The sequence below is a fragment of the Chiloscyllium punctatum genome, chromosome 12, assembly GCF_047496795.1.
Source record: "Chiloscyllium punctatum isolate Juve2018m chromosome 12, sChiPun1.3, whole genome shotgun sequence".
NCBI lineage: Eukaryota > Metazoa > Chordata > Chondrichthyes > Orectolobiformes > Hemiscylliidae > Chiloscyllium > Chiloscyllium punctatum.
Window position 1 is genome coordinate 98,100,767 of NC_092750.1, and position 12,146 is coordinate 98,112,912.

Sequence of the window (12,146 nt, forward strand, 5' to 3'; positions counted from 1 at the left end):
AAGTTGATTCGGGATGGTGAGTACGATTTTATGAATAGCAGGTTGTGCCTCACAAACCTTATTGAGGTCTTTGAGAAGTTGAGCAAACAGGTGGATGAGAGTAAAGTGGTTGATGTGGTGGATATGGTTTTCAGTAAGGCACTGTCGGCTGTTGCATGAAATACAGAGTCATGGGATTGAGGATGGTTTAGCGGTTTGGATCAGAAATTGGCTCGCTGAAAGAAGACAGAGTGTGGCAGTTCATAGGAAATGATAATCCTGGAGTTCAGTAACTGATGGTGTACTACAAGGTTCCTTTTTGTGTCCGCTGTTGTTTGTCATTTTTATAAATGACCTGGATTAGGGCATGGAATGATGGATTCATAAGTTTGCAGATGACATTAAGATCGACGATGTTGTCAATAGTGCCAATATCTGATGACAGTTACAGAGGGGCATGGATAATCTGCCGAGCTGACCTCAGAAGTGGCAAATGGATTTTAATGTGAAAAAGTGTGAAATAATTTACTTCGGAAGGAGCAACAAGAATAAAGAGTTCTTGGCTAATTGTTATATTCTTGGAAGTGTAGATGTGCAGAGCAATCTCGATGCCCATGTATATAAAATTCGGAAAGTTACCACCAACGTTGACAGGTTCGTTTGCAAGGAGTACGGTGTGTTAGTTTTTCTTAGGAGAGTGATTCAGTTTCAGAGTGAAATTATCACTTTGCAGTTCCAGAAATTAACTGGTGTGGCCGCACTCATAGAGTTGCGTGCATTTCTGGTCGCCACATTATACGATGGATGTGAAAGCATTGGAAAGGGTGCAGAGGACATTTTCTAGGATGTTGCCTTCTATAGAGAGATAGTCTAACGAGGAAAGGTTGAGGGACTTGAGGCGGTCTTTGATAGCGACAAGAAGTTTGAGGGGTGAATTTAGAGAAACATCGAAGATGATCAGAGGTTGCCATAAGGTGGACAGTGAAGGCATTTTTCTTCAAATGGTAATTTTGGCACAAGGGCACATCGATGTAAATTGAGGGTGATAGATACCGAGGTAGGTTCCTTCATCAGTGAGTAGTAAGGGTGCTGAACGCCTTGCCTTCAACACTCATAGACTCAACATCTTGCAAGGCAATGAAATGGTCATTGTATAAACTTGCGGATTATGATGGTAAAATACTAGTCAGATTGGTATCACAGGTCGATGCAATGTTAGGGCCAAAATGAACTTTATTGCGGTGTAATATTCGGTGTTTGAACTGTTCTTCATCTTGAAGTTGCAATCATCTCTGGTCACTATCAGTAAAACCAACACCTGGCGAGAACCGAATGTGCAACTTTGGCACCTTACGCACTTCCAGTCTGTCGTGCAATTACATCAAACTGATGAATTGCACCACTGGAGCTGCCGTGTCCTGATGACCAATGGCTACTGAACTTACCACTGGGCCCCTCAAACCAATTACTCCTTTTTTACTGAAGATCTGAAATGAAACACAGCGCAGAGGAGGTTATACTGATGATGGATCATCGATTATGGAGCATCAGGTTCAGGAAAATGAATAGTAAAATGTGGTAAAAATGGGCAGAATTGAATTCTGTGTTCGTTTACCGTGGCTTCCTGCGTTGATCACAGGCAATGTTATGTCGCTACTGTACTGGGATTTTCCTTCTATCGGTATCAATTCATCTGAGAATTCGATTCACTGGTACTTCACCAGCATCCTTTGGAATGTTCATACGGAACAATGATCCACACTGTACACAACGTCAACAATCTTCTACATTACTACATCCAAGGGCATGTGGCATGTTTTTTTTTTATAAATAGTGAAAAATTAATCATGTTATGCAAGGGCAAATTGAATTTTAGTTCAATTAGTAAAGTCGCAACAATCCAGAGTAAGTTTCAAAATGTCAGAAATTCACGTTCATTACCTTGGCCAGAATTCTAGCCCAGCGAGAGGGAAATCTGTCCTTCAATTCCCAGCATCCATGTAATCGTTTGCTCCATTTGACCACTTGGAAACCTATATGAAGGGATGGTCAGCCTGACAGAGAACTTGTGAGAATCCTCCACTGTCTGACCTAAAACTGAAACAGGAGCTATCTATTCCAGATTGTAGGGTAGCGAAGTGGAGGTGAGACAGAAAATATTAGTTGGTGTAGATTCACATTGTTCTCATTGTGGTTGTTTAAAAACCTGGGCCAGAAAAGACTCAAGCAGAAAGGAGCAGAGGTAGGCCATTCTTAACACCGCTCCTGCCCGGCCACACCATTCTGTACCACTGGGCCCCTCAAACCAATTACTCCTTTTTTACTGAAGATCTGAAATGAAACACAGCGCAGAGGAGGTTATAGCTCACACAGCACTTTTATGTCTTTTTCCAGCGTATCCATATCATCGTGTTGCCAAGTGGCGATCACATATTTATCGATCTCTACCATAAATAGACATCAAAGTGATTCATCGCTGTGAGGAAAATGTTGCATTTCGAGACAGTTGGGTTTCTGCATGAATGTTATAGGTTTTGCAGATGAGCAGCCGAGTCTGGTCTGAACACCTTTCAAACCATAAACTAAAACTCGACTCTGATGAGATTTGCATCCTCAACTTTTGAATGGCAGTCTGAAGAAAGGCGTAGAAATTCAACGCGCTTTCCGTTGCACCACAGAGTCGCGGCCTCACCCAGTTTTCACCACAATAGTTTGCCTTAGAACGATTTCGTTCGGGACACCCATCTCACGTCTGTCTGACCGTGTCACACTTTCCAGTATCTGGTCCTTATCCACGTGTGCGCTGGATCTTTAAGTGTTCGGCTACATACCGCTGAAATATCCTCATAACACTTAGCATTACCACACGTTCAAATAAGAAATTCCAGATGAACAACACTCTATGGGTGAAAGCGTTCTTCCTAAATCTCCTCTAAACCACTTTTCTCCTGCTTTTCATCTATGTCACTGGTTATTATTCCTTCCTGAAAAGCCTTATTCCTGTCATACATACCTATCCTCTTCATAATATGTGCATGTTAATCAGTTTCTCACTCAGCCTTCTCTGTGCTTAGTTACACAGCCCCAGCTTAGCTCATCTACCTTCACAATGGGAATGGTCCAGCCCTTGGCATTATTTTCATCTCCTGTGAACTTCTCCTCCTGCAATCAGACGGTTCCTGCGGTCTTGCGATTACATCTGAAAAAGAAATGCACTTTGAAGAAATGCCAAAATGTCTGAACAAAATCAGCAGCTCTTGTCCATCTATGATGAGAAAGGACAGTGAACGCTTCGAGTCCAGTGACTCGTGTTCGGAACTGATGGGATGTATGGGTGGGTGAAAAATGTGGAAGAGGGCGGACAGGATCCAAAATGATTGAACTCGATGTTGGGTCCTGAAATCTGCATGGTCTTTCAGTAGAAAATGAGTTGCCCGATCTTTCAGCTTGCGCTGTGCCTTGAAGAAGAACTGCAGCAGACCAGAGACTGGTATGATGGCTTGGGTACAAAATGCAATGTTAAAGTGACAGCACACTGGAAGACTGGGGCAATTTTTGTTGATTCTGGACAGAACCTAAGTGATCTCAGCTTTGTCATCGACTCTATTTTCCTCTCTCCATTGTAGAGGGATCACATTCTCAGCAGGAACGACAGTTTTCTGGATTGAATGAAGTACAGACAAATCACTGGAAGATGTGTCTGGAAGTTTCCACAGTGAGGAGAGACATCGGAAACCAGCAGGAAATGTATCTTACAACATAGAACGTTACAGTGCAGTACAGGCACTTCGGCCCTCGATGTTGCACCGACCTGTGAAAATAATGTGATGTCCATTGCAGTGGAAAATTAACATTTCTTTTGAAACTAATAAAAGCACAGGGAAACAAAAAATGTAAGGGCCTGACTTTGCAGAGGGCAAGTGTTGCAGACAGAAAGAAAATCTATGTATATTTAAACCGACTTACAAGGCCAGCAAACTACCATATCAACAGCCAAGGAATTAGAAAAAAAAACTCCATATCTGGAAAGAAAGTCGAATGCTTCAGGCCACTGACCTTGAAGTGTTGATAAGAAGAAGCGAATTGTATTTTAAAGGGAATATGTAAAAGCTATCAGGCGCCCATTACATGAGGCGTCGTGCCAATGTATTACCTGGACACGGGAAACCTGAATTTGATGGAACTCCACGCGCTACATGCTGAAACCTTTCTGGCCCAAGAGAAGGAAAAATGGAAATTAAAGATGGAAAAGCAAACACTTAAAGCTCAGCTTACTGTGATGCAACTGGTCGCCCAGCCATTGGAAGGAGGTGCTGCGTGAAAAGAAGGGCCGGCAGAGGTAAATCTGGTGGGTGCTTTGTTTGCAGGCAATGGACCACTGAGTGAGGCAGTGCACGCCCAGACAGCCTCAATCGGCCCTGGAGGCTGGGCAGGAGGGTGACTAATGGAGGAATGCTGAGGTGGAGGTGGGCAGCCCCAAAGTTACAGGTAAGCCTCTTTGCTTTATGCTTGGCAACGAATACTCGCTTATGCTCATCTCTACTACTAACCTTATGGGCACTGAAACATGTCCCACCTCTATACTGAGCACTGAGTTTGCAAAGCGTAAACTATATTTTCAGTACAACGATGATGCATATAAGTCAATGCTTACATCTATGTTATATGTGGAAGGTGCACCTCTTACTTTTTTGGAAGATACAAGGGCAACATATTCACTGCATAAATCAAGGCAGTTCAGAGAGTCGATGCAAATAAAGATCAGCGGAAGCTTCCTGAACTTAATGGGCGCATCAGGAGCCGTGACACGAGAGAGATTTACCACACCCCTATTGTGCGAAACCAGTATTGGGGAAATATTCCAATTCTCATTTCTGTTATGGGAATTCTGTACTTTAAATCTGATGTCTCGGGATCTCATACTGAGACTGGGGTCCGATTTGCGCAGTACCCCGACGGGCTTTCAGGTAATACAAAAAGAAGATTTAACAGTGCAGGCTGGAAAATACGAATCACGACCCCTGATGCATGTCAGAAAGCGATAGGTTCCGTGAGTGATTCACTCACCCAGGAAGCAAGTAGCCATGTTAATCCCATTAACACAGATTTTCTTGCTGGAGATATGCTGCACTGCACAGCACACATACACCGCGATGGTCCTGACAAATCATAAGAGAAGGATTGGTTCAGGAGATTGGTTAAACCAGATCAGTTGTTATTGTGCGAATTTTATTGGAATGATCACAGATGTGCTGTCACTTTAAACTTTTTTAAGTATCTGTGACGGTAAATAGACCCTTTGTTTTGATGTGGAAGGCTCTTCTCCTCACGGATCATTGGCGAAGGCATCCAGCGACAGGTGTCAGAATTTGGGACCATGGATACGACAGGCACAAAAAACCAAACATTGTATCTTCAGGGTCGGTGTGGGTATCTGCTTCAATGCAGTTATAAGGACGTATAGGAAGAAACTAAATTGGCTAACTCAGGCAGACAGGACATTCCAGGTCATACCCGACAGGAGTGTCGAATGGCGTTTACCTATGGTAGATGTGTCGGGCCCAAGATTAAGAAGGGTCCCAACTGATTTCAGCGCAAAAGGCAAACACAATGTGTGCCTCATACGAATCCTTAAGAATAACCCCGAAGTCTGAGTATCGTCCTTGCAAAGCAAAAGAGCCGTTAAAACCCGAGGCTGTGCAAGGAATTACTCCCAGTCTTTGAATCTCTCTTCTAGGCTGGAGTGATAATCCCCCGTGAATAATCATTGGTGAGAACACCCATTCTTTTCGTTCAAAAAGGCAGACATTCCAGGTGAATCCGGGGAATGGAGGTTCGTTCATGACCTTCAGGTTATCAAGAACGCTGTTGTTCCGCACTCCCCAAATGTTCCCAACATTTTGCCAATTTATATTGGCTCAAATTCCACCGGATGTAAATGGCTCTCTATTGGGGATTTAGCAAATGCCTTGTTTTGTCTACTGTTACACGCCGACAGTCAATTCTGGTTCACTTTTCCATTCAAAGGCAAATGGTATACTTTCACGTGACATTGTCAACATTGCTGTGAGTCCCCACCATAATTAACGAGGCTTTGCACAGGAGTCTGGAGACTCTTATTTTAACCGGGGGTGGGGTGGTCAGCGCTTCTGCAGTATGTAAACGAATGCTTAATCGCAGCATCAACAGAGAAACAATGTGAGAAAGGTAGGCTTGCGAAGCTCAGCCATCTGGTCTCGCACAACTACAACTTGTGGAACAACAGTTGAAGTTCTTAGGTCACTTAATATCTGAACAAGGAAAGGCCATTGGTCAAGACAGAGTTCAAGCAAACCAGCAAAATTCAAAGCATCACATGAAGAAACAATTGTTATCCTTTTTGGTCATGTGATCCTACTTAGAATGTTTTACCCGCATTACGCAACCCTTTAGGTGCCCAAAAGTGACATAGTTCATGGTTCAGGTTTGCAGAGCTAGAGTCCGTTGCAGTGACCACTGAGGCCTAGAGTGCCTTTGTTGAATTGAAATGGCACTCCAAACTACACCGACACTGGGATTCCAAATCCAAACAAGCCTTTTGTACAAACAGTGGATGAGAAGCGTGCCTGCATGACATTTCTGCTGATGCAGAATTATGTGTGGAAAATTGAGGCCAGTAGCTTAGTTTTCACCTCAACTTAGATCCCGTAACGGCAGGATTGCAAAATGCCTCCGTGTCGTGCCTGCATTTGAAAAGGCTGTTGTAGCTTCCAGGGACATAGTCGGCTTTGTTGAATTAAACTGACTGGTCCCACATGCAGTATCCTTACTGCTTTCTGAGCAAAACACAGCACACATGTCGGCTGCACGTTGGCTCAAATACAATGCTGTGCTATTGGAGAAGCCTAACGTGACAATAAATTGATGTAACGTCCTTTATGCTGCTTGTCTTCTCCCCACAGAAGGAGACGGAGACCCACATGACTGTGTCGCTGTAATTGATGACATTTGAAGCCCGAGACCAGACGTGTAGGATTCACCAATTTAGAATCTGGATACGGGGTTTTATTGTGGATAGGTCAGCATTCAGAAGCAAAGAGATAGGCCAGTGTCTGGTATGTTGAAGCAACTACCCACGAGGTAGTCAAAGTGAGATAATTTCCTTCTCATCTGTCAGTGCAAGCAGCAGAGCTGATTGCCTTGATTGAGGCATGTAAATTGGCCAAAGGAAGAACAGTGAATATTTACATCGACAGCAGATATGCATTAGGGGTTGTACATAATTTTGGATCACTGTGGAAAAACAAGGGCTTCTTGACCTCCACTGGAAAGCCAATCACATACCATAGCCTGATCTCTGACACCCTGAAAGCAGTCTGATTGCCTAAATCAATCACTGTATGTACATGTGAAGCCCACAGGAAAAAAATATGATTCAATTTCTCTAGGCAATGAAAATGTAGACTGAGCGGCAAGGACGGCAGCCAATCAGCCGCCAAGTGATGGGTTTGACATGTGTATGTCAAGTATTTGTAATCCAAAGCAAACTTATGGGAGTTACAGTCTCAGGCCACATCGAAGGAGAAGCGTGAATGGACAAGGGCAGGGTGCGGAATGAGGGAATGGGTGTGGTGTGGCCCCAGTAGGAAGCCTTGTCTACCACGACCTTTATTCCCTTTCTATACCAAAGTAACACACAGTAAGGACCATGTGTCAAAAAAGGGGAGGTACTACAATATTTCAGCACGCTGGTACAGAAAGGGATTTACTTATTACTCATAAAAATAATGTGAATAATGCGTTATCTGTGCCACTAATAATGTGGGGAGCTGATACAAATGAATCAGGCAGAACACCCCCAATCCCAAAGACACTTTGAACATTTACAGATGGATTTTATTGAACTAACACCCAGCGAAGAGAAAAGGCATTGTCTGGTGATAGTTGATGCTTTCCCAAGGGGTGGAAGTGCTCCCAGGTCTAAACAGGATGCCAGTGCAGTAGCCAAGGCATTGCTAACTGAAATAATTCCGAGATGGGGCATCCCTGAAAGGCTAAGCAGCGACAATGGAAAGCCATTTATAAATATTGCCTTACAGCAGATCAGTGATGACTTGGGAATAAAGGTGCGGCAGCATTGTGCCTACCACCCAGCGAGCGGTGGGGCAGTGGAAAGAGAGAAAACTATCCTTAAAAATAAATTGGCAAAATGCTGTGAGGAACTCGAGGTGACATGGAAAAAGGCATTTCCAATTGTGCTAATGTATATGAAGGAGAGGAAGAGTAAATATTAGGACGTTTGAGATTTTGTTTGCAAAGTGGCCCAATACAGGAATTGGCCAAGACCGATTTTAAAACAGATAACAGACCACTGTGAGGACGAGATATTATGTTACGATATAAAATTCTCCACAATTCTGTCTCAAATATAAAATCAAAAGAAGGGCAGCACTACCCCAACCAGCAGAAGGAAAGATGCACAATCTAGAACCTGAAGACAGGATAGTGGTGAAAGACTTCAAGAGCAAAAGCATGAAGGCGAAGAGCTGGCTGGGACCGTTCCAAGGGCTCCCTACAACACAGACAGCTGTTAGGATCGCCGAAAGAGCCACGTTGATACACGCCAGCCGTTGTAAACGTGTAGCTGACCTTGAGGAGACATCGGACAACACCGGATCCAAAAAAGTGTAAGTAATGATTAGAAGACTCATAGAAATATGGGGCTGCATGGCAGGACGAGTCGTGAAGGCAGGGGTGTCTGGGATACAACAGCAGACGGTAATCTTAACCAAGGATGTTCAGTTGACCTTTACATGCCACCCATGCCCGTTTGGTAACCAGGACGACTATAAATAAGGCAATAAATATTTACACAGAGATCCTTGTGTACCCAGTTACTGGCACTGAGTAGTATGCATCACGGCTACAGCTACACCTGACACGGAATATCGGTTTCCTGTTATCAAAGAAGGAGGTGCCATGGCAAGGGTAATAATAACCAAGATTCAGAAGAGCGATGAGGAAACCTGGTGGTGTGGAATAGATAGAATCTTCTCCGATATCTATAGACAGGTGAATATAGTGGTACAGCCTCGCACCCACCCCACCCGAGATGCAGTGCAGAATGTCCTCCAAGAAATAGTAGCTCCTGGACTCTAAAAGATGAATGTCCAATGACCTGCACTGCAGATGGGCGGAAAGGCCTTTTCCAAGCTGACAGAAATGGAAGAAAGAAATAAACTGAATGTGCAGCTAAAATGATCGCAAATGAAAAAAGTAAAAGCGGATTCATTGAGAAAACGTACAGCGCCATATTTCACTTTCCGTGGAAGTGTACCGTTAAGGACTCAGTGGTCTCACTGCTGTAGCAAAGGGGGATTTCCTCTGACCGTTTATGTTGTTGACAACCTTCCCAAAGCAGGGAATTTGAATGGAACTGGCAATTAATCCAGTATTGTCACAAACAGGATTCTGACTAGCATAAAACAAAGAAGTGTGAATCCTGGAAATCTGAATCAACAACAGGAATTGAAAGAGAAACTCTGCAGGCCTGACAGCATCTGCGGAGACAAAGAGATTTATTGTTTCATATCACAGATTCAGGCTACTTATGCTTTTTATTGTTTTATTGCCTGGGTAATTGTCAATTTCACTTCGCGAAACTGCATACTTACCAGAATCTCTCATTAGCTGACAGACGTCATCTGGAAAAATGCAAAATTCCTTTATCGGCTGTAATGCTGTTGCTGTTGCTCTGAGTTGGTGAAAGGCTGGTCTTCATTACCTCTTTCTTCTCCTTTCTGTCGATGAGCAGCCATGCTGTTTGGAGAATTTCTGTTTGTGTCCCTTTGTCTCTCTGTACCATCTCACTCTCTTCTACAAACTCCCACTCTCTGTCTGTCAATATCCCTCATTTTTCATTTCTACTCTTGGAAAAGTGTTAAAATCGGAGGCTGTTCCGTGGCTTTCTCCGGCCCTCCGGCCAGAGTGTGTAGATCTGGGCTCACAGTCTCCAAGTAATGTCTGTGTTACTTAGGTCTGAGATCAGGTGAAATTTGTTCACTCAAAACGTTATGAGCTTTTACAATTCTAAATAGTATTCATAATAGACCAGAAAAAAAAGCAGTTTCACTCCAATTATAGGATTTCTATGATGCCATTGCCGTTTGCCGAAAATCAATGAATGGTGACCCCAGACAATGAGAGCCATTATCGTATTGGATGCGTTATTACTACAACATTGTCCTGCAAGTCTGCAGTGTCTCCTGCGTCTCTTCATTATTCCCAAAAAACTTGAAAAGACGGACAGAGAATAATAGTAGAAGAGACAGACAAATCCTTGTCGAACAGAGTGAAAAGAACTCTGCGTTGAATTAGCAGGATAGAACATAGACTAATGGATCCACATCAGGTGGTAGGGCTTGGTAGCACGAAATAATAACGGTCTGAGCTCTAACACAAGAAGCATGCTGAGCCGTCACTTTCACGATGTTGGATAAACAATACGGCTTTTACAAGAAGTTTAAACAATGAACTTTCAATGTACAGAACATTTGACAGCATGTGACACCATTAACGTGTGGTTCCTACCATATGCTTTAACTGACGAAACCACAGACATGGTTCTTCAAATCAATAAGGGCATTTAATGAAGTATTTGATCACAGTTAATCAGACTACCTTTCTGTAATAAAGCTGCTCGATGAGAATTTATATCAACTTCGTTTGTGCAGGAAAGAAGTTCACAACCGGTGACTGTCCACTGAAAATGTACAGGAAGAGGCAATCTCTTCTTGCTTTGATTTCAAACTGATGCCTTCACCTCTTTAACCTGACCGGATAAACAGTATGCGTTCATCCTCTGGGGGCCGAATTACCGTCTGAATATGCACAGAGGGAAACTCATATCAAGAGACCAGGGTAATTGTGGTGAATTTACCTGGAGTGGTGTGTGAGTTGGTGCTAACAGTGGGCAGTAAGGGCTAAAGCATTAGCACTGACATTGATCCTTGTACCAACAGCTCCTCACTCACTTTCTGCCTCATTCATCTCAGTCATCATTGACTATCAGTTTATCCTACTTTCCCTTCGAAACTTTACTTTTGTTCCGGACCACTTTCGGATGTCCACTTGGAAACTACAGTTTTTTCAAACGAAATTCTGGAGAATGCACGTCACTCTTTGGGATAGGCTTCACTGCCCAACCAGAATTACTCAAGAGATTGAGATGGTAAGTTACTTTACTTCGTCCTCGAAGTGCTTAACACAGTGATACAGCCATGATGTCGATCGGTAGGGAGTTCCAAGAATTAGACATAGCGACATTGAATGAACAGCGAGATATTTTCAGCTCAAAAAGGCGAGATCCTTAGAGGGGATTTGCAGTGACAATTTATTCGTGTATGTGCTGCCATGGCTGCAAGCGGATTTGGTGGAAGCTCGTACAATTGCAACATTTAAGAGGCATTTGAATTTGTATATGAGTAGAAAAGGTTTGGAGGGAAAGGGGCCATGTGCTGGCAAGAGTGACCAAATTGGGTTGGGATTTCCGTTCAGAATGGACAGGTTTGAACGAAGGGTCTGTTTCCCTGCAGTACATCTCTATGACTCTATGATTCCAGTTGGATGCAATCAATCACTGGATTCCTTCTGGCAGAACCGGGACTGTGCTCTCTGTGGAAGCAGAAAATGGTTTTCATTCAGATTAGCCACAAGAAGAGAAATAAATCTTCATTTCCTGACTTGGAATTTTATCCAGGCATGGGTGATTCAAACGCAGACTCTGAAGCAGGGACTCCACTGAAGTTGACAATAACCCTTTCGACCTAACCTGTACAAACTCTTGTGCCTATCGTTCTTTGTCCCCACATTTTGAAGCACTGGTCCTTGCCGTGGGTGGGGAAGGAGCTAACTACTGCCTCGCAGAAAAACCGTGGGGTCAGAGACCCGATCGATCTGTCATGCAGCGGGGATTGCATTGCTCAGAACAGACGTGTTTGCTGTGTGGGACTGAAATTGAGCTCGATCACACACAGATACGGTGTAACAGCTGCCAGCAGATGTGGAGACGGTTGGGACAGTTTCAGTCCCACTCTGGGAAAAAAACTGGATCCTAAATTCAGGGGAGATAAGTGTCACAGATAGAAGGCTGAAAATTGGTTTGGGAACGATATGAGTCATGACCGAAT